The sequence below is a fragment of the Vicugna pacos genome, chromosome 21 (genome assembly GCF_048564905.1).
Source record: "Vicugna pacos chromosome 21, VicPac4, whole genome shotgun sequence".
Classification (NCBI taxonomy): Eukaryota; Metazoa; Chordata; class Mammalia; order Artiodactyla; family Camelidae; genus Vicugna; species Vicugna pacos.
This window is the reverse complement of record NC_133007.1, coordinates 5,374,031-5,396,883: the sequence shown is the minus strand read 5'-3', so window position 1 is coordinate 5,396,883 and position 22,853 is coordinate 5,374,031. Positions and strand designations below refer to the sequence as shown.

The following is a 22,853-nucleotide window of genomic DNA, read 5'->3' as shown; positions in this document are numbered from 1 at the left end:
AGGTTGCTGTGAGGAGCCACGCATGATAATACACAAGAAAGGTAGTAACCAGGGCCAGGCACATAGCAGGTGCTCATTAATCGTGACTAATAAACAAATTATAGGTCAGAAAGTTGTTTGGTGACAGCAGAATTACAACAGAGGGTGTAGAATGTGACTAAGGGCTCTTTTTCTTGGGCTATGAGGACTTACTGAATCGCCCCCTTTCCGTTCCGTCTAGAGAACTGGGCCCAGTCAGCTGGCATGGCCTCTTTTCCCGCACAACAACGAAGACATAGTGTCGCTTCCTGGAGTTTCTATGTTCAAGCTCTGTGCGGACCAGCCCCTCCTGTGGCACTTGTCAGAGGGACACTGCCCTCTTGACATCAACCCGAGTTTCCGACCCCTGACTTCACGGAGGACTTTTCTTTATAATCAGTAGGGAGACACTTAAGCCCACTGGCAAACTAGCCCTTATATATTAGGCTGAATTGCTTTCTGAAGGCTTTCTAGATACATATTTTTAAATTCGGTCACAAGAGGTGACATTTTTCCCTTGGAGTATCCTGTCCTTTCACCAAACTCATCTGTCTGGGGATCCTCAGTGGACGGATGGCCCTGGAAAACCCACGGTCAGTAAATAAAAGTAGCCTCTCAGTTTTACCAGTCAGCACAAACGCATCGGATGCCTTTATGCTCATGACATAGGCAATATATTCCATGCTTGCGAGTTCTTCCTCTCTAACTGCTGCCCAGCCAGGTCATTAACCCCATAGAGGAGAAAACCAAGACCCAGACAGTTCCTATCCACCTAGTGTGACGTGTCTAGCTAATGTCCAGCTAATACAGAGACAAGACTTCTCAGACAGTGCTCCCTCCGTTCCATTCCACTCCCTGCCCTGACAGCAGAGTCTGGGCTGAGCCACCTGATCGGACATTCTTGAGGGATTGTCTCGTCTCCTTGGCAACCGGAGGGGCCAGCACATCAGTCAGGCCTGCTCGGGGATGGCCAGTAGCTCAAGGTCCTGACGTGGAACACCAGCAGGTGGTTCCTCTCGGGTGCCGCCCTCTCTGGCGTGGGTAGCCCGTTCTCTCGGGGGATGTTTGGTCAGGAGGGACGGTGGCAGCTTTGTCTCCTTCATGAGAATTTCCTCCTATTGTGCATCCCCGGAAGGGGAACTGACTACGGGCAGAGTGACTAAAGAAAGATGCTCAAGTTGGGACTGGGGACAATCCAAGTTGGCAGCCATTGAATCACGAGGAGATTCTATGCTGTCACTTGTTCCTCCATCAAGTTCTAGTGACTCAGTTGTTTAAATCTTGTGGCAAGACACCTGGAAGCTGTCTGTCTTTTCACTAAGGACTCATTCACGAGGTAAAAATGTAGTAATGTTCATTTATCATCATGCTATTACTCTGAAGACCAGACTGCTGCTAATTCAACGCCATGCTGATTCAGCCATCATATCGCTGAAGCAACCTTCTTCTGCAACAGCTATTCATGTCCCAGAGCCATTTGAAATGCCCTTCAGATCTTTTACGAAATGTCTGAGTCCCAGAGATGCAGCTTGATCTGATGAGAAGTGCACTGGTCGTGGGTCCGAGGAGAGCGTGTCTGAAGGTCAGACAACCACCCTGGGGTCATGCCTTCCAGCTCAAGTGATACCTCCCTCTGATCCTCAGACCTCTTTCAGGACAAACCAGCCCACCTCAGCTCTGGGACAGTCCCCTGCTCACTGCAGGCAGGAAGAAGGTGGCGAGACACATGGGGAGCCGAACATTTCATAGCACTTGCTTCAGACTCGCCAGTGGCCCAGCATGAGAACTCAGTCATCCTGCAAGGCGCCTCTGTGCCTCCATTTCCCCAACCAAGATGGAGAATATTTACCCCATGTCAAAATGAGGCAAATCAATAATGGCATGAGGATAATTACTCAGCCGTGGGTAGCTGGACACCCATCCAGTGTGAAGCCAGTAGAGGGGCAATATTGTGAGCCTATTTATACAATGAGAAAGTCCTCGGGGTCTCAGCTAAAAGAGGGACCACCAGAAACAAAACAAGCCAAATGCTGTCCTCACTTCCTCCCTCCTTCCCAGTCGCTGATAAAGTGCTTACGGAGGATGCCAGGCTCCTGAGAGATCAATGCTATATGAATAGAAAGTTTTATAATAATGCAAAACACTGGAGAACAGCTTCCCCGGAAGCCATCACGCACCAGGCAGAGAAGAGATGAAACAATTTCCTTTCCTTTCTTCTGATCTCTGGCTAAAAGCTTCTCAGTCATTTAAGCAGGATTTAATCCACTAGTGGACTGTCCCCATTTGAGGACTGCACGGCTAAAGTTAGTACTGACCTGAACACGACAACCACAAGGGGAACAGGCCACGGTTTCTCTCTGCTGCTGCAAGCCAGTCACCTGTTCCTTCCTCAGAGTTTGGGAGACGCAGTCTTCTGCCAGGATTCCTCCTCTGAAATGCATTCAAGCCAGAGCAGGCTTGGGAAACACTCTCTGGCCCTTCTCTCCATCCTTGATTTTCACTGCTTTTCTTCAAAGGACCTCCTCCCACTCACTGGCACAAGGCTTCGCTCTTAGCAAGGCATACTGTGGCCCCTGGAAAGACCCTCTTGTAAACAGAACCAATTCTAAGGCTCTGAGGAAGAGTCTTGCCAGGGGCTAAGGAAGAAATGTTGGGACTGCGGATCTACTCTTCTGCCTTCAAACTGCTCCATAAAAGTAGCTTCCAATCCCAGCCTTCATATTAGTCCATTTTTGAAAGCTTCCAGAGAGGAAGGACCAAGAGAGGCAGTGGACATATGGTATGAAGATTAACGGATTGAATTGGGGGTGTTCCGCTTAGAGAGGGGATCTCAAGGAGGTGCACGGGTGTTTTCAAATACGTGAATGTGTGTCATAGTTTGGTTTTTATGATAATAAGCAAGAGAAACTCATTCAAGCTAACTCAGGTAAAATGGGATTATTACAGAGCCTCTAAGGAGACTCTGAGGGAAATCCAAGAGATGGAGTCATAATACACTTGGGCCTTCTGGAAAAGTGGTGGGAGAGTGGATCTGAACTCAAGGTGGTCTAGACACGATAGTAGCAGAAGCTCAAGTACCTTTTTATAGAAAAGTCACCTTTCACATGACTCATCTGGTCAACCATCTGCTTCTTCCTCTGACAACCAGCAAATTCTTTGCAAGTTAATTCATTTAAATACCATTGAGTGAGAATCCCAGTGGCTTAGCACGCTTTTTTTTTTAAAGACTTCACTTTTTTTGAGCAGTTTTAGGTTCACAGCAAAATTGAGAGGAAAGTACAGCTCCCCATATACTGTCTGTCCCCACACATGCACAGCCTCCTCCACCATCAACATCCTCCACCAAAGTCCACAGTTTACATTAGAGTTCACTCCCGGTTTTGCGCATTCTGTGGGTTTGGACAAATGTATAATTACATGGGTCCATCATTATAGTATCTTTCATGGTATTTTCACTGCCCTAAAAATCCTCTGTGTTCTGCCTGTTCACCTCTCCTCCCCCATCTGCAACCTCTGGCAACCACTGATCTTTTTACTGTCTCCAGAGTTCTGCCTTTTCCAGAATGTTATATAGTTGGAATCATACTGTCTAATTCCAAGTATGTAGCTTTTTCAATTGACTTCTTTTACTAAGTAATAAGCTTTTAAGCTTCCTCCATGTCTTTGTGGCTTGACCGTTCATTTCTTTTTAGAGCTGAATAATATTCCATTGTCTGGACATACCACAGTTTATTTATCCATTCATCAGCTGAAGGACATCCTGGTTGCGTCCAAGTTTTGGCAATCATGAACAAAGTTGCTATAAACACCCATGAGCATATTTTTGTGCGGACATAAGTTTTCAGCTCCTTTGGATAAACACCAAGGAATGAGATTGCTGGATCATATGGTAAGAATATATTTAATTTTGTGAGAAACCACAAACTGACTCCTAAGGTAGCTGTATCATTTGGCATTCCCACCAGCAACGAGTCAGAGTTCCTGTTGCTCCACATCCTCACCAGCATTTGGTGTTGTCATGTTCCAGGTTTTGACAATTCTAACAGATGTACTTAATCTGCATCTTTCTGATGATGTACGATGTGGCCATCTCTTCATATGCTTATTTGCCATCTGTATATCTTCTTTGGTGAGATGTCTATTAATATCTTCAGCCCATATTTTAATTGAGTTGTTTGTTTTCTTATCCTTGAGTTTTAGAGTTCTTTGTGTATTTTGGAAAAACAATCCTTTACCAAACGTGTCTCTTGCAAATATTTCCTCCCAGTCTGTGGCTTCTCTTCTCATTCTTGTGACACTGTCTTCACAGAGGAGTTTTTAATTTTAACAAAGTCCAGCTTATCAATTACTGGTTCGTAGCAGACCACCCAAGTGCTAAGTTGTAGACTAGCTGTAGGTTGCCTGGCCATGAAGCAGTGATCCGTCTCTACTCCAATCAGCCACAGCAAGACAGTGGGGTTGAGTGGTATTAAAAAGACTGCTCCTGCCCTGGCAACCTGAGCTATAAGCAAGGCAGCAGGAACTTTTTCTCAAAAGAAACACAGAGGGATAGGCAAAGAAGCACGAAGGTAAAGAGCGTGTAAGAGGTACAACTATCAGGTATAAAATAAGCTACAAGGCTGTATTGTACAACATGGGGAATAGAGCCAATATTTTATAATAACTATAAATGGAGTGTAACCTTTAAAATTGTGCATCACTATAATTTATACAAAACTACTGTACAACAACTATACTTCAATTAAAAAGAAAAAAGAGCATATAGTCCTGGATTCACACTGCTTGGTTTGAATTCCTACACACCACTTCCTTACTGGACAAACCTTGAGCAAGTCACTCATCTCTGTGCCTCAGTTTGCTCATCTGTAAAATGGGGAAAATAAGGTTACTGAACTGATTAATTAAGCAAACCACATAAAGCACTTAAAATAGCCTCCAGCATAGAGCAGCGCTGGAGAAATACTTGCTATTGTTATTCTCACCCGGTATAGTGCTTCTCCAACTTGGATGCAAATATGAGCACTTGAGGAGCTCTTAAAATGCAGATTCTGATTCAGTAGACACATGGCGAGAGAGACCTGAGATTCAGCACATCTAATCGGAGCCAGGTGATGCCAAGGCTTCTGGTCTAAGGCTCCCATTTCCGGGAGCCATGCTCTTGTACACATGACATGAGGGAGAAGGAACAGACTATTTTTAGGGAAAAGAACTAGAATAAAAGTCTTTTTTTTAAAAAAAGGGGGGTCAAACTTCAGCTCAAAATAAGAAAGAACCTTCTATCAAATAAAATCCTCTTCAAACGGAATATACAGGCTGCTTCGTAAGATAATGAGCCGACTCTCATTAGCAGGGCTGGCTTCTCTGAGGTACAAGAGGCAAGTGTCTAAGGCCCATGGTTCTTTCAGGGGCCTAGGAAAATGTTCTCACTTTAATTTCTTTTAAAATCATAAGAAAAATGAACATATAATAATAATAATAATAATATATAGTAATAAATCCAGCCCTGGATTAAAGTTGGCTTTATATACCACTGGAATCGTAAAATAGAATTTTAAACATTTTTATGAAGCAAAAGGCCTACAAAAGCAAATGTGTCAGGGAGTCTTCAAAGTCAGAATGGGGCCCTGACTGGTTGTTTTCACAAGGATTCAAGCACGAGATCAAGGATGGAGATGGAAGACCCTAAGGTCCCTTCCAACTTTGACAATCAGCTTTTCTTTAAAATTCTATGGCCTTGCGCTATGACCGCTGGCCGCCAACCTCACGCCTGCAAAAGTTCACTTCCTGCTTGTCCCACATTCTCGCACACAGACGAACGCTGCTTACTCACCACTGGCGGTGAATTAGCACTTTGCTAGCCACCCCTGGAATGTATCACCTCTCTCTGCCTTCTTCCAGTTTGCTTCCAAAATAAAGGACGATTTTTAGTTTTACAAAATACATTTGATTCCAGCAGCATTTTGCAGACATTTCCTCATTTATATACACATCACTTTGTTGAAGGAGGTGGAGTTTTGTTTTGTTTTCACCTTTAAAGCGGGAAATGAAGCTAAGAAAAGATTAAGTGAGACCTGTGCTTTGAAACTCAGTGGGAGAATGAAAAATGCCTGTCTAAGATAATAATTATATTATATTATTATTATATTATTATCATTATCATTATTATAGTTATGGGTGTAAAACATACCTTATACACTCATAAATCACTTAAGAAGTGATTCTCAACCATTGGAGCAAACTGGAATTATTTCTGTAGCCTGGACTCCCCTGCAAACCTTCTCCCTCAGAACATCCAGAGAACAGGGCCCCAGACCCACGTTTGAAAAAGCTCCCTGTGTGAGTTCTGCCACTGTGAGGGTTAAAACCACTGTGTCACAGCCATAGAGAAGAATATTGCAGAAGCCCAGGAAGGAGAAAGTTCCAAAGAGAGGATGGCTTGGCTTCTGTGGCTGCTCAGAGACGGAGCAACACGGAGACGGAAAAAGGTCTTTTGAATTTGAAGGAACACTGGTGAGTCTGGCGAGCACAGGGGCCCGGGGCCACGGGAGTGAAAGCCAGGTTGCCACAGACTGCTGCCCCTTACACACAGTCGGCACCCACATACCGGAGGAATCACAAACTTGAGACATGAACGGAAGACGAGGAAGTGAGCAGGGAGTGCAGGCTTTAAAACCGAGCTTTTAATCTGGGGGCCACAGATCCCCCCACCAAGAGATCCGTGGGTAGAATTCAGGGAATCCGTGAGCTTGGAATGGAAAAAAAATCCCATCTTGATTTTCACTCACTTCTACCTGAGCTTGAGCCCCTCCTTTGACTATGACTGTAGCTGTCCCTCTTCGGTGGTAGCAGCAGCGCCTGTCCCTCGGTCACCTGTGATAAAGCGAGTCTAATATCACATTACAGTTCATATCATGTTGCAAAACCTTGTTCACAGTCATCACTACTAACTTTGGCATGACAGGAGTTACTAGACCCACTTCAACGTATGGTTATTTAATGCATCAATAAAAGACATAATAAGATGAAAATATATATAACATATTTTGTATGTATATATATAATGTATATATAACATACAAATATATATATAATACATATCTGTGCTAGGATGAGTGCCTAACTTAACTGCCAAAAGCTTCCTTCTAGAACCTTCCACCCTGAGCCTTCAGACACGAAACACGTGATATTCTATTCCGATGCTGCCCAGATAGTGATGTTGTGTTTGGTGTCGTGTCAACTCTTCCTTATTCCTTGAAAGTAAGGCCTAAGGAGCAGAGGAGCAAGATAAGAAAAACTGGGAAGGCGTAAAGAAAAAAAAAAAGGGCAATAGCAATAAATATGAGGCAAGGAGTAGTGAACAAGGAACCCTGGAGTAAGGAGGAAGACGAATCAAAGGCAACGCATGAACCCCAAGGGCCGTGCCTCCCCGCCCCGCTCCAGCCCGGCGCATCTCACCGTGCACTGTCCCCTTCCCTGCCCACGTACTCTTGCCACATAGAATAAAGCCACTGGACGACAGAGCAAGAAGACACCATCATACAGTGCCCCCCAGGTGCCTGGCCCCTGATGGGGGCTGTTCTGGGCAGAGCTTTCACCAGGTCCCAGCGAACTGGGAAAAGCAATAGCAAGGTACTGGGTATGTTACAAAACCAACACGTCCAACCTGAAAGATGGTTCTTTATTCTGAAATTATGGCTTTTCTATATTTTTACATTAAAATGTCCTTTTATCAAACAGTACTGATATTAGATAACATCTGATTTTATATTTTAATACTTACTTGGTAGAATACAGTATTATAAGCCTTGCAACTGTTCCTCAATTTTTTAAACTATTTTTATTGCTCTTGAAATCCACAAGGCTGGGAAGCACTGTCTCATGCATTCTGTTTAATTCACTCTTCTTCTTGTAAAGTCGAATTCCCCACAAGGCAGTGTGACTTCTGCTCCCGCATGTGGGTTTACAAGCATAAGATGTAAAGTCTAGTTTTGAGACTTGGGTTTGACCCCTGCCCCCTGCCCTTCTCTATCTGTGTGACCTTGGGCAAGGAACTTGACCTCCCTTAGCCTCAGTTTCCTCATGCTTAAGTAAGAATCACTTTTACCTCATGAGATTGTTGAAGGATTAATGAGATCATGAATGTAAAGGCACACTGTATATTGCTAAATTGTTATTATTATTATCACCACCATAATTTTTATTAATATAATTCAGTGTCACATGGTTAATACCAGAACTTGACCTCCACATTGGGTTCTGGACTCCACATTGGGCTGGCTCCCTGCTTTCAAACCATCCGGTGATTGACAGTTCACACTTAGAGAATCTATATCATATCACGTCTTCTATTTAGCTTAACATTAACCACTTATTTAATATTCCTGTCAAAACTGCATAATCTGACTCTAATCATGAGGGACAATCAAAGAAAACCCAATTTGAAAGACTTCTAAAAAATAACTGGCCTAAATTCCCTAAAAAATGTCAATGTCAAAAAAAAAAACTCAAAGAAAGGCTAGAAAACCATTCCAGATGTATGATTCTGTATTGGATCCTGGACCAGGAAAAAAAAAAAGCATCACTATTAAAAAATAATATAAAAAGTTTATGGGAACAACTTGCAAAATGTAAGATCTGTAATTAGTTCATAGCACATCATTGTTAAATATCCTGAGTGAATATTCCTAGAAAATATATGATGAAGTGTTTAGGGACAAAGGGACATGATTTCTGAAAGTTGCTGTCAAGAGACTTAGAAAAAATATAAATATGTGTAATGCATAAATACAAAGATATATGCTACATAAGTAATATATATAAATATGTATGGAGAGAGAAAGAGATAGACAATGATAAAATGAATTTAGCAAAATATGGAAAGTCCCCATTACACAGAAGACACTCTGTATGACAGTAACACCGGACATTAGTGCAGGACTTTACAGTTTACAACAGACTTTCACACGACTTCACGCTTGGTTTGATTCTCACTGAATCCTCAATGAAGTACAATGAAACCAGTTCTTATGGGGGTGGAGTGGGGAGGAAGGGGTCTGAGATTTAAGCCAGGAAGCCAAAAATAAACCTTAAACAGTTAAAAAAAATTACCCTCTTAAAATTCCCTTTATGTTTATCACAGTATCCTGTAACACAAAGGGTTTGGCCTCAAGCCGAGGGCCTGACCGTGACAAAGATATTTTTCAATTATTCCACTGACTTATTCAGAATACAGTCATCCCTCGGTATCCACTGGAGAACTGGTTCCAGGACACCCGCAGACACCAAAATCTGAGGATGCTCGAGTCCCTAATTATAAAACGGCACAGTATTTGCATACAACCTTACACGTGTCCTCCTACATACTTTAAATCATCTCTAGGTTGCTTATAACACTTAATACGGTATAAGTGCTTTGTAAATAGTTACCTGGCAAATTCAAGTTTCACTTTCTCGGAACTTTCTGGAATTTTTTTTCCCAAGTATTTTCAGTCTTTGGTTGGTTGAATCCATGGATACAGAGGCCTGATTATACACAGATAGGCAGGCAAGAGTCTCACTGTGAGAAGCACACAGGAACTGAGATCCGCTGGGGAACAGAAGGTCCCTGTCTCTCATCGCACACTCACTGAAGATCTGACGCTTCCTCCTTGAGCACAGGGTTCCATACAATTGCCCGCCGTGTTTGAACAGCTGTGTCTCCCTCAGTGAATTCGCTTGGTTTTGCTGAGGAGCTGCTATTGAATTGGGGGCAGTTCGACGGGCATAAAATGGCACTCAGGAAGCGCAGCGTGCAGGATTTGGTTGGTTTTGGCTCAGAATCTGTTCCCACCTGCTTCCGGGTGCCTTCCGATGATACAGAGGCTGGGAGTGAAAAACTACATTTTCCGGATTCAAGTTAGGAGACTGGATGTCCCACGAATGCGATGCACTTGTAGAGATTTGGAAGGTGGAAGCCATCTTCCTGCTGCTTTTGCTGTGTCCTGCTGACAATGACTTCAGCGCTTTTCAGTTTTAGAATTTTAGTGTTTTCATGGATGTTGAGAAGTGACTGGGCAATGGAGATCACCAGACTCCACATTCCACGGTCCAGTTTGGTGGGGGAGAAGCAGCAGCCCCTCCTTAATGCTGTCTTCTGCTCTCTAGACCTATGACACTGCGTCACGAAAGCTGATGGGCACAGCCTCTGACTGCCCTCCTAAAGGGGCGGAGCTCGTCATGTCTGCTGGGTCAGCCCCTCGACGTCCCAGGAGTCACTCTGGGGGCTCCGCCTAGCACCCACTCCTCCAACCTGTACTTTAAACGATTTTGGAAGCACCCAATCTCCCATACTAATCCCCCTTCTATTTAACACACTTGCGATAGCTTCCGCTCCCTGAACTAAACCTTAACCGATTTTTCCACTTTTCAGATAGAGAGAGACAAGCCCCATGAGGTCATGGTGGGGCAGAGCTTGAATGAAATGCCCATTCAGTCCAACCCAATAGCTGGGATTTAGCGCACCTGGTCCCTGGACGTAAGGCCGGCTTCGGGCAGCAGCCAGGCCATCTTTCTCTCTTAGGTGCCATGGCTCTAACCCAGAGACGGCATCTCTGCACACTGTGTGAGGGGGCCTAACACTGACCAGCACGGCAAAGAGTAAGTACTCGCGTTATGAGCCCACAGCTTCTCGCCAGGAAATTAAAGCAAACTTTCCTTCGTTATCAGTTCATTTTTCACTTCCTAAGGCAAGAAAGAGAGGAGAGGGCCCCAGAGAGAAATAAACAGGGGTGGCACTAACTCTCCAGATTCAGAAATGGTCAGTGGGGATTCAGAAAACATTCAGCAGGGGATTTAACCAGGAGCAGGGACCCAAAACCCAAGTACCCATAAACAGATACAATCTCTACCTTACTTCTAAAAAGATGAAAGGAGAAAAGATAGGTAGATGATGAAAAGGTTATCATTTACCCAACACAGGAGGCTTTGGCTCAACTTCCACAACAAATTCAAGAGCAAGTAACATTATTATCCCCATGTCCTGGGTGAAGGGACTAAGGCTCGGGTGAAGGGAAGGAACCACTCAAGGCCCCACCGCTATTAAATATCCGACCCAGCTGGACGAACAGGGATTCCAGCCCAAGGCTGAAGTCTATTTCTTTAACCACTTGCAAAATAATGCAGCTCTCCACAAGGTGAATGCTTGCCAATATTTTTTTCTACTCCCCAAAATAGTGTTTTCTAAGCTGAAACAGACAACCATTGATTAAACCCAGCAGCCCTCATTAATCAGATTCTTGAGTGAAAAATAAAACAGCAGGTTCCAGCATTTTTATTCTTAGCTTCCTTACTAGGAGAAAGGAGAGGAGAGGGGAACAGAGGGAAACCAGCGTCGAAACCCAAGATGAGCGATTTACATCCATCTTTCTGCCTCCCTTACCAGCTGCCCCCGCCTGCCCTCAATGGCAGCTGGCTGACATTCGCAGGTCAGAATGACAGTCACCTGCCACGCGAGCCCTCTGACCGCCTCACCGGCCCCTCACTGGTCCAGGTGTTCCTGCGGTTCTCGAGTACTGTGCCCAGGTTCTGACAGTGCTCCCCGCTGCCACACAAATGCCAGCTGATTCATTCATAACTGACACCCCAGCCTTCACTCCTCACTGCTGCAAGAAGAATTTTGGAATCTCTGTGAGTTCTAACCTATCCCTATTTTTCTTTTGTGCTGATTAATTCTGGAGAGCAGCGGGGATAACAGTAAGACATCTATCATCTTGTGGGGTTTAGAAGCAGCTGACGTGACATTCTCAGCCAATATCAGTGCAAGCTGACTTTAATCATGATCTGTTGATCTCAGCTTCCAGGAATATTGCCTTGACGCATCATTCTATTCCTTCTTTATGCCGTATGCTCTAATGAAGGCTTTCTGAGTCTCACCATCTATACCCCAGGTAGGAGGAATGCTCCAACTAAATCCCAGTGACAACTGTATATTCTGGGGGGTAAGGCAGAGAACTCTCATTTAAGTGGAAAACACTTGTGTCTTAAGTCCACGGACCTTGAAGGAAGACAATTTAAGCTAAAATCTGAGGACATGAAAGTATTTGCAAGTGTTAGCAAAATCTGTGCCAAACAAATGTTCCATTTTGCTGAATTTCATCAATTTCTTCTAATAATGTTCACTGAGTATTTCCACATTTTCTAAGATGATCTTTGGATTACCAAGAAAGCTAGTTGCTCTTTATAATTAATGGCAATCTGGATTTGCGAGTCTTCCTAAAAATTTCAGTTCTTCAAAAACTACTTTGAGTTCCTCAAAAATAAAACTCAGCTGACTTAACCACTATTCCATGATAATTACAGCTTTTGATGATGTGAGGGGATGGCTTAGAAATGGTGAGCTGCTGTCCCCTGAGTCTGACAGAACAAGACAACCCTATTTCATTTGCATCTGGCATGTGCTTAAGCCAAATATTATTATTAGTGCCTCCAAATATTTTGCACATGCCCCCCCCACTTTCCCAGAACGTCGGGCATGCTCCCTGTATGCTAGGCTGTAATAACAGAGAGACTCAAACGAGTATGATGGCTCAAACACATGGAAGTTTATTTCCTGGTCGTATAAAATAACAGCCCGAGGTAGCTGCTCCTGATAAGTGAGCGGCTACCCTCCCAGCGATGTTTCAGGGATGCAAGTCCCTTCCATCTCAGGCCTCCAGCGTCCCCAGGACCTGGGCATTTCCTGCATCTAAGCCAACAGAAGGGGGAAAGAGTACAAAGAAGGCATGCCTGCTTCTCAAAAGCCTTGGTCCAGAACCGATAAATATCCCTTCTCCGTACCTCCCACTGGGGAGAACTGGGAGCTACATACCAGGGGTCTGGCAAAGCTGCCTCTGGCTGGGCAGCAGCTCCCACCTACTGAATATTCTGGAAGGAAGGACAGATTTTGGTGAACAGCTAGCTGTCTGCCACAACTCTGTTTATTGTTTCCTTTATTCAGTCACTCTTAGTTGTTTGTAAGTGGTATACATACGTGTGTATATACATAAAGCATTATACTAATATGTATACTGTAAAACAAACACAGAAATTAAAAAGCATGAGAAGAAAAAAGGTCTAAATAGAAATGTTGAATGCTCTTCCTGCAGCCCTTTGGGTTATCCCATGCCTCTCCTGGTCAGGATGCACCCCTAGATTTATTGCTTAAGAGTCTAGGCAGTCCTGGAAGTTGGGGAGCACTCTTCTAGAGAGTTTGGGAAACAAAGGACATTGCTCTCCCCTAGTCTTTCCTGTCTTTGTAGATTGTGCCACCCACACAGCCCCAAACCTAGAAACCCTCTTCGGTTCCTTACTGCCCTTCCCTTTCCCCTCCATATCCGGTCCCCAGCTCATGCACCCTCCCAACCAGATCCAGAATCCCTGCCTGCCTTTCTGAAGTGGGAGGACAGGGGGCAGGGCATAACCACTGAAGGAGTGACACAGCCACTGAGCACAGGAGCAACTGGTCAGAACCAAGACTGGACTTCCAGGGGCCCTTGAGCCTCACGGCGCACCCGCAGGCGCCATGGCAGTCCCCAGGCTGACCATAAAGGGTCGGGGGTGGGGGGTGCGTTTCCTGGAAATCCTCAGCCCATCCCCAGAGTAGTTGGAATAATCATCCTACTCGTTAGCATATGAAAATGCCGAGCCCATAAAACCTAACAAGTCTGCACCTCGTTGTCGCTCTCGCTCTGTCGTGCTCACCTCTGAGACGGCCCACGCTGTCTATGGCATGTGTATCTACTTTTACTTTATAAACTAAACACCCCACACCTCTCAGCTTCTCTCCCCCTCACCTTTCTGAGATGGCCCACATTCTGCCCGTGGAGTGTGTATCTCTCCAAATAAACTCACACTCACTTTACCAGGTCTTTGCTCTTTAACCCCTCCCTGTGCGAGGCAAGAAGCTATTCTCCCCCACCGCCATGACTCCCCCCCTGCCCAAGGCACTATCATCTCTTATCTGAAACTCTCTCTAACCGTCTCTTGTCCTGAAACTCCACCCTCCATGGCACAGCCAGTGTGAGCTTTAAAACTTGTAAAGATGAAGTGACTGCCCTTCAAACTCTCCAATGGGTTGACCCTTCCTATCAAATCCAACTTCCTTATCCAAGCCTACACGGCATAGTAAGAACTCAATAAATACCTCCTGAATATTGTTCAATGTACACATAGTTTAAAAAAAGGTCTGAAAAGCATATGCCAAACTGTAGTTATCTTTACTAGTAATTTGCTCAATGGCAGCTTTTATAATTGAAAACAAAGTTATTTGCATTTTGCAAAGAAGAAGAGAGAAGGAGAGGGGGAAGAGGAGGGAAAGAAGAAATGAGGACTATTTCCAGATAAATTCCACTCTAACCACCAACTATCATTTTTATTGCCAGTTTCCCCTTCTAATTCAAGCAGATTCTCGCTTACTTGCCTTGCAAGAGGCTCACAGTAAAAGATACTTTCCTTTCCAGCTTTCTTTTCTTTTCCCCCAAAGAACAAAACCCATGGAGGAGAATAGAGTTTGACGAAAGAAAAAGGCCTCAGGGAGCAAGTGAGGAGGGAACTTCCCTGTGAGAAAAAGAAATGGCCCTGGGTGAGGGGGAAAGAGAGTTTGGAGGGGGGACTTTGGAGAAAAAGGCCACATGCAGCCTCGGGGAAGCCGGGAGGCTGTGTTCTCACCGATTCTCCCCCAGATTCCTCATGGGTTTCAGGGCCCCAGGAGCCAAAGGGACCACTTGGGCTCAAGGTAGCAGCAGTCTCAGTGAGACCAGCACAGGTAACCGTCCGACACAGCACGCCAGCCCTGCCTATGGCCCCCGACCCTTGGCAGAGTTCGTGGGAGGTAAGAGAGGTTAGCCCAGAATGCAGAGGTTCAGTTTCCATCAGTCCATGAGGCTGGGTGTCCAGAGTCAAAATTAAGTTGATTCATAGAAACAGAAGAAATATCATAGTTCCTGGATAGCCTTGTGTCCTGAGATTTACATCCACTATTGTCTTATACGAAAATGTGCAAAGGATTTATCACCTTCGTAATTAGTTATGATTCAATGTCGTTACTGTAATAACATCATTCTTACTCATGTGCGTCCCTAGTATGCTTTCCTGGAGCAGGAGGGTGGGGTGAAGGGCGGGGGTGGATTGTGCAGAATTCTCCGGTGCTGTCCCAGAGAATGCATCTCATGCATGCGGATCAGCCGGCTTATGTTTCTGTGGGCAAAAGGCTGGGGACTGGTGGTCTGCACCTGTCTCGTTCTGACTTGACTACCGTCTGTGGTTCACATCCCTTACCATGCCGACGCAGAAGCTCGGACATAAGGAGATGGCACGGCCCAGCAGGCGCTGGACTATGACAGTCTGGGACAGAAGCCAAGCCCTGCCAGCTCCATAAGCTACATGGCACGGAGCAAGCTTCCTAACTCCTCTGTTTCCTCAACTGGGGATAATAATATTCTTACTTCATGGTGTTATTGTGAGGATTAAATGTGATAATAGTGTTAAGGTGCTTAGCACCGCGTCTGTCACGTGGTAAGTTCTATCAAATGATTTTTACTACAGGAGGCACTTGGAAAAGGCTGAATGAATGAATAAATGAATGGATGATGAATGAATGACCTATCCTCCAGTGTATTAAGAACAGAAAATTGCCCAAGAAATATGGAATGGGCCAGATTATCTTCCATTTCAGTGCTGTTCTGGGCCAATTACTGCTACATTTTGTTTTGCTACAAAAGTGCACACATTCAGTACTTGTCACCCATCCTAAGGTGACAATGGGATTCTATATGGGACATGCTGTCTTACTGGTGACCAGCAGCTGACATTGGGCAAGAACTTCAGTCATGATCAGGAATATTCTTTGTGGTTAAGCCCAACAATTTTCTCCCAGAAATGCTGTCTTCTGTGGGAGTCAATCTTGCAATTTTAGCCTCAAGTAGCATTAGAATAATCAATTTCAGGAATAGTGGGAAATTAAGAAATTGTCTCCTTCTAGCAGGAGATTATTTTAAACAACCCTCAGACAACAACTCAGCAGGGTGAACAGTTGGACAGCAGCCATTTAAGAACACTCAGGGCTTAAGGAATGGTGCTGACAAATTCCTTTCCAAATGCTCCCCAGAAAAAAAATTCTGTGATGAAAGAAAAATGATGCATGTATGATCAATGGCCCTATGCTGCTTTCCCACTGAAATTCAAAACAAAGTCACCATCATGTCATGTTTTCTCACATCTCTGGGCCTTTGCTCATGCTGTTCCCTCAGTCTGGAATGTCCCCCACACCCACCCCCATCCCCAACCACCCCCATAATCCTAGCAAATCAGGGCATAGCAGCATGGGTTCAAATCCCAGCTCCATGTTTCCCTAGGTAGGTGACATTGAACATGTTATTTGACTTCTCTGTTACTCAGGCTCCTACGGGGATGATGCCTGTACCGACCTTGCAGGGCTTTTGGAAAATTAAGTAGGTTAATATGTGGAAAATGCTTAGAATAGGGCAGTTCAAAGAACACAGTAAGCACTACATAATTGGTGTCATTGTTCTTCAAATCCTAGCTCCAGCTTTAAGCCCTTGTGAAGGGTCTTCCACTCCCTTGGGCAGAGTAACACACCTCGTCCCCCACGCTTGCACCTGTCTCTGCTCTGGTGTGTCTCATCTTCAGTGACGACTGCCCGTGCCTATGCCTGCACTGCTAAACTGCAGAAGTATGAGGACTCCAAATGCCATCATTTTACCCTGGAGTCTTCAGGCCTTCCCACAGAGCCATGAACATGACAGGTGCGCAATAAATATTTGGTTAACATTATGAATGCATGAATGAAATGCTGCTGCAGCTTTTCAAGCTTCCTGTGAAGTCAGTGTCTTTCCTTGCACGAAACTGTTGAAGGGTTGCTTTTGCTGTGGCTGCTTCGAAAGTCAAACGAGGTGAGGTTGTGAACTATCTCAGAGTTTGTATGACAATCACTGGTATCACAAACATTCATTATCAGCGCCATTATCAGAACGGATTAATGTTATTACGGAGACAGCAGAATGACTCGGCCCAGCACAGGTTATCTCTAAAGACGAGCCTTAACATTTGCCCGGAAGCTCTCAAGCACTGCATCCCTCCGGCGTTGCTGGGACGGGGACACGCCGCAGTTCCGAGCAGAGATGTGGCAGCGGTTAGTCAGGCTGCAAGTGGAGAAGGACCTTGGAATGTGATCCAAGGAGACACCAAAAATAGCAAGTCCCTCAAAGGCCAAGGGAATTTCCTTCTGTGAAAGCGAGAAGGGGATGGTGACGTGAGAAGCTTCCTGGTAGTGGAAAGAAAACATCCCATCTGAGTTGGGCTGCAGGAGAGGGATCAGGGAAAGTTCTGGCCACCCTGGGAAGGCAGCGTGGAGCAGAGAGGAAGCCACCAGATTTGGAATCAAAATAATCAAAGCTCGGTTCTTCCACTGAGTGGAAGTCTTTCTCCTCCTTAAAATGGAGACTCAGATGAAGGAAACTGTAAAGTGCTGTGTAAATGCAAGAAATAATTCTATAGCCTTGGGAAAGACTCATTCACGCAGGAACTCATGGAAAGGGCTCCCACCCTGAACAGAAGCCTCTCCATCTCCTCCACTCTAAGGGTTGAGAGAGATGTCTCTGCCTCCGTTTCATTTAAATTAGCAACTTTTTAAGATGGTTAGAGGGACAAGAGGCTTGAAGGTTTTAAAGGTTTTATCCTGGGATAAAACATTTTATTAGAATCTCCTTTTTTTGGCCACTATAGCTTTGAAATATTTGACACTATACAGCATAATTTATGACATATGGAGAGTTTTGTTTAGTTTTATCTTAAGAGCAGAGCGAACACTTAAGATGCAAACTGCCAGGCGTATGCACTGGGAGCTGGCTGCCTCTACTTCGCGAGAACTTATTTTGCAGATCTCTTCCCAACTTCATGCTTTGTTGACACCACACGGGTAACTTGAACTTAGCCATGTTGGGTGCATTTAACCCTGGAAGTCGACAAATGCTATAAATTAGCTGTTGGAGTTTTTTTCTCTCCAAGACCTGGCTTACCAGTCAGCACACCACTGACTGAGTCCCAAAGGACGCAAGTTCACCCAGTCAGCACGCTCCACTCCAAATGCTACAAAAAGGAAACTGCAGCCACACACACAGACACACACACACAAATCTTAGATGGGGATACAACACTAGGAGGACAGAAAAACAAAAACAAAATGAAAACCCCTGGTATATCAGCTGCGGGTTCTTATCACGTGAGATTCCGGCAATGAGACGTCTCGAGTTTTTCTTTAACTGAGAATAACTGTAATATGCTAGAGAATTTTGAATAAACCTTATCAAGAGCTTCAAATGAATATACTCAGAAGACATATTACAGCTAGAATTCAAACATCTCAATCGCACATTGAGCGGAATATAGCGATGGAGTAACCAGCTTATCAAAACAGGTAATCTGTCATGTATCCCAGAGAACTAACAACATAGTGTCGCATTTATAACATTTCAGAACATGATGCTCAAATGAATGAACAGTCTTTGCTTTCTCTTACATGTTTTATCTATTCCTTTGAAGTTTAAATGGATTGTTCCTTTTCTGCTAGAACTCCAAACACTAAGCTATGTTCCCAAGGCTGAGACAGGGGAAGAGAACGCTTCTTGCATGTATAAGATTTCTGATGCTTCTCAATGCCTTTCTCACACGCAGTTCTCAATTAATTCTTACTCACACCCTCTAAAGTGCACCCATTTCCAGACAAGGACAAAGATGTTCCTGGTGATACGAAAAGCTGTGGACTCTGCACCGTGTTGTCATTACTGTGACCGGACACTGGACACTGACTATCATAGCCAGCAACCTTGCTGCCACTGGAATGACTACTGCAAGGAAGTAAAATTTGCCACCACAAATTGTGTCTCTTTGGCAAGAAGATTAATTTAGGAGGATTATTTTTGAGACCCAAAATAAGACTCAGGAAGAACCACTGACCTTCCTTCTAACAGCCTAAAAGAACATAGCTGGAGGACCTGTTCCAGGAAGGGAGTTATCACCATGGATAACCATACTACCAGCTAGATGTTGCAGGTGGAGGACAACCCGGGAGATTCTGTTTGTTGTAATTCCTCTCTGTATCCCATTTGTCTCTGCATAGCCTGGCAAGCATTTATTTATCAAACTTTGCTTTTCCATCTCCACATAAATTACCTTCCTCCCCTTTGAAGTCCCAAGCCACTACGCCCAACCTCCTCCTTTGTCTTTAGCTGAAAATGATATTTAAGATGAGGGCTTTGATCCTTGCTCCCACAGATGGCAGGATTTTGTTCTTTTATATGGCTGAGTAGTATTCCGTTGTATGTATGTATCCAGTCATCTATGGATGGGCACTTCATTAACTTTTTAGACTGAAGTAAAAAACATACACATAAAAGTGCACAAATCATAGGTGTACAGCTCTGTTAATATGTATGAAGTTCAGACATCAGCATAATCGTAGCCCAGGTCAAGAAATACAACTTTTCAGTAGCCCCCCCAAATTTCTCACTATTCTGATTTCTAACCCCACAAATTTGTTTTGCCTGTTGGCTAACTCTATGTAAATGGAATAGAAATATCTTTTTCCAAAAAAATAATACAATAAAGATGAGGGCTTTGGCCAGTTTGGCAAGTTACTGAGTTTTCCTGGGTTTCTACCATGTAAACATGTTATTTAACTTTTGTTTGATTTTCTCCTGTAAATCTGTCTCCTGTCAATTTAATTTTTAAACCAGCCACAAGAACCTAGAAGGGAAGAAGACAATTTCTTCCTCCCTGACACTACCTAACTGCCCCTGCTTCTTCGCATCCCTCTTACAGTCACAAGGCTTAGGGCAAGAGCTTTAAGTGTCACGTCCATGTACTAAGTCTCATGTCAAAATTTCAAGCAAACCAACTTCTGGTCTTTTCTTGGCTTCTGGTGTAGGATGACGACCCTCCATCTAGCAAGACTTACAGAAAGGTAGGTTCTCCAAACATAGGAGGGAGCTCAAATTCAGGACAGGTAACATTATGATAATGATCAGAAGCATGCATATCCTATTCAAGGCAGCCTCTCATCTTTTGAGTCTCCTTCCTATGTTTGGGGAAATACCCAAATTACGAGTCATCAACACTCCGACATCTGAGTCAGAATGCAAATTCCCAGCCTCCCTTGCAGCGCGGATTCAGGCACGTGACCTAGTTACTGCCAATCAGGGATGCCATCACAAGATTTTGACTCAGGAGTAAGCGACAAGGAAAGAAGCCCTGTGTGGATGTTCCATCTTTGCCTATTTGCTGGTGAGGGGAAGCAGAGGGGTTTTTCATGGTGGCAGCAGCAGAGGTGACTATTTCTCGGGGACTACAAGGGTGTATTTCTCATGGAGAAGCCACAGCTGTGGAGCAGCGACAGTTTTCCACGAGCTTGTCAGCTTGCTTTGGGGTACTGTTCCTCAAGGCTCATCCTCAAACCCAGTTGTCCAGTCAGTGCAACAGTTCTGTGATCCACCCAATGTTTTTAAAATAAAATGCTTTTCCATTTCTTCGGTGGGAGTCAGCTTCTATTGCCGAGAGAACCCTAGCACCAGAACTCTGACTAATACAATTATTTTCCTGTTTCTCAGATGTGGAAACTGAGGCTGTAAGAGGTTAAATTGCTCAAGATCACAAAGTTAATCAATAACAGAGCAAGGATCTGAACCAGGACTGTCATAATCCAAAACCCACATTGTAAATCAGGAAAGTTACACCACAAGGACGTAAAACTGGTGAATCAGAGTTGACTTGTCATTGCTTTTTTTTTAAGTTAGAATAAATTACAGAAATACCTAGTTCTAACCTGAAGTTCTGAGAAATGAAGTGTAAAAGCAGAGGCCACAACCCAAATCTTCTGATCTGAAGTGCTTTCCATGGTACCTCTCATCCTCATAGTCCTGTTTCACTTTTGCTTTATATATTTTGAGATGAATTTGTAAGTGCAGTTGAGTTCAAGATGATTATACAGGGAGAAGAGTACCATTGTTTCTCGTGTCCCACATCTTCCTTCTGTATCCAGTGCCCATCTTACCAAAGCATATGCTTTGGTAGTTCTTTCAGCAAGAGTCCACTTTTTAAATTATTTGTTTATCATTAAATGCCTTTATTTCCCCCTCATTCTTGAATGATAGTTCAGCTGGACAGAGATTTCTAGGTTGAACATTATTTTTTCATCAACACTTCGAAGATATTTCATCGTTTTCTAGCATCTCTTGTGGCTGATCAGAAGTTTGCCATTGATCTACTCACCCTTCTTTTGTGATTAATCTGTTTTTTCTAGTTGTTTTTTAATATTTTTGTTTTACTTTAATAATCTGTAATATCAGCCCAAAGTGAGGTTTGTTCCTGTTTATCTTGCTTAGGACATGCTCTGATTTTCACTGTTAGGACCCTTGTCTTTCATCAATTCTGGAAAACTCCCACTCATGACCTCTTCTCATGTTGCCTCACCTCTGTGGGATAAACTGCTAGCTGCCCTCCAGTATCCATTTTTCTCTATTTGCATTGAGAACAGAACTATCAATTTTTGGAGAGGGGGAGCAATATGGGTAGCACCTCGCTCTGCCTCCCTAATGGCTTTGTGACATGAGAAGTACTGTGTGTACCTCCTGTATAGGGCTTTTAAGGAAATCGGCATGCTTACGCCTTTTCCCTCCCCTGAAAACTCCCCCACCGTTACCCCTGCCTAGGATGCAGACCTGAGGGCCAGAGCTAAAGAAGCCACGTGGGATCCTGAAGCAGAAGCCACAAGTACCAGAGCCACCGTACCAGTCCTTGACATCTGCACTCATAAGTGAGAGAAATAAATTTCTGTCTTGTATAAGCTCTATGTTTTAGGGTGTCCTTTTTAAAGCAACTTCTGTTATGTCTTAACAACTGTACCTCTGTTCTCTCCACTCCCCCCTTCCCTGATGCCTCCCTTAGCGTATGTGTTTGTGTGTTTGTGTGTGTGCCCACGCATGCATGACCTTCTCCTTCTAACTTCCATTTCTCCTTTCACGTTCCTATTTTTCTGCCTCATTAGTTCTCTGTCCTGCATTTGGCATGACTGTCTTAATCTTTCTTCCCGTTCACTCGTTCTCTTCAGACGTCTGATGTGCTATTTAACACGTCCCTTAGAGCTTCTAACGTCAACAAATTCACCTTTATCTTCTATACTTTCCATTTACTTCTTTTTCAAATAAACCTGCTCTTTTTTCATAATAAACTACTCTTTCATTCTATTCCTTCCTTTATGTCTCTGGCTTTTAAAAGACATTTATTTTACAATTGTTTAAAGTTAGCTCACTTTCCTCTTTATTTTACCTTCAAGTTCCCCTCCAGGGTGATTCATTTCATTTGCTTTGTAATTTTTTATTAAGACTTCATTTTCAGGACGGCTGGTTATCCCAATGGATATCTGTGTATTACAGAAATAGCCCTAACACATCAGTTTGTTTCTGGTGAGACTCTGAGGGTTCAAAGGCCCTGGACCAATTTTTAGGATAACTTCTCAGGTTGAGATTCCTGTATCCCATAGGCTGTACACATCTGAATCCTGCATTTTCTCATGGCAAGGCCTGGGGAGCATTTACATTTTCCCACCCACAGCCTCAGACCAACTGCAGACTTCCTTCCTGCTTCTTCACAACAGCTGTCAGCGTTTTCTCAAGTCCCTCCTTCGTGGGCGAGGCAGCCCTCCTGGGCTCTGGGACTTACTGACGGAACTCTGTAACAGGGCTGCCAGACGAAACGCAGGACACTCAGCTCAATCTGAATTTCAGATTCACAGTTTCTTAGTTTAAGCA

General features: G+C 44.1%; 3 long non-coding RNA genes across 10 annotated transcripts in view; 1 reads left to right on the top strand and 2 right to left on the bottom strand.

Annotated features, from left to right (window-relative positions):
- The window catches only part of LOC116284884 (uncharacterized), a 54,168-nt gene that overhangs the window by 23,929 nt on the left and 7,386 nt on the right, over window positions 1–22,853 (bottom strand). For 4 of the 8 annotated variants that reach the window (XR_012062654.1, XR_012062656.1, XR_012062655.1 and 1 more), the window contains one exon: window positions 6,677–6,888. The exons of the other annotated variants lie outside the window; for them this stretch is intronic. This is a non-coding gene — a long non-coding RNA (uncharacterized lncRNA). Of the gene's footprint in view, window positions 1–6,676; window positions 6,889–22,853 lie in introns of those variants that run through there. 8 annotated transcript variants of the gene reach the window in all.
- On the top strand, window positions 984–16,837 carry LOC140688012 (uncharacterized). The gene is made up of 3 exons (XR_012062664.1): window positions 984–2,797; window positions 3,711–3,907; window positions 16,574–16,837. It is a non-coding gene; the product is annotated as an uncharacterized lncRNA (long non-coding RNA).
- On the bottom strand, window positions 4,842–6,029 carry LOC140688011 (uncharacterized). Its single transcript, XR_012062663.1, has 3 exons — window positions 5,849–6,029; window positions 5,001–5,175; window positions 4,842–4,881 (listed from the first exon to the last, which is right to left on the bottom strand). It is a non-coding gene; the product is annotated as an uncharacterized lncRNA (long non-coding RNA).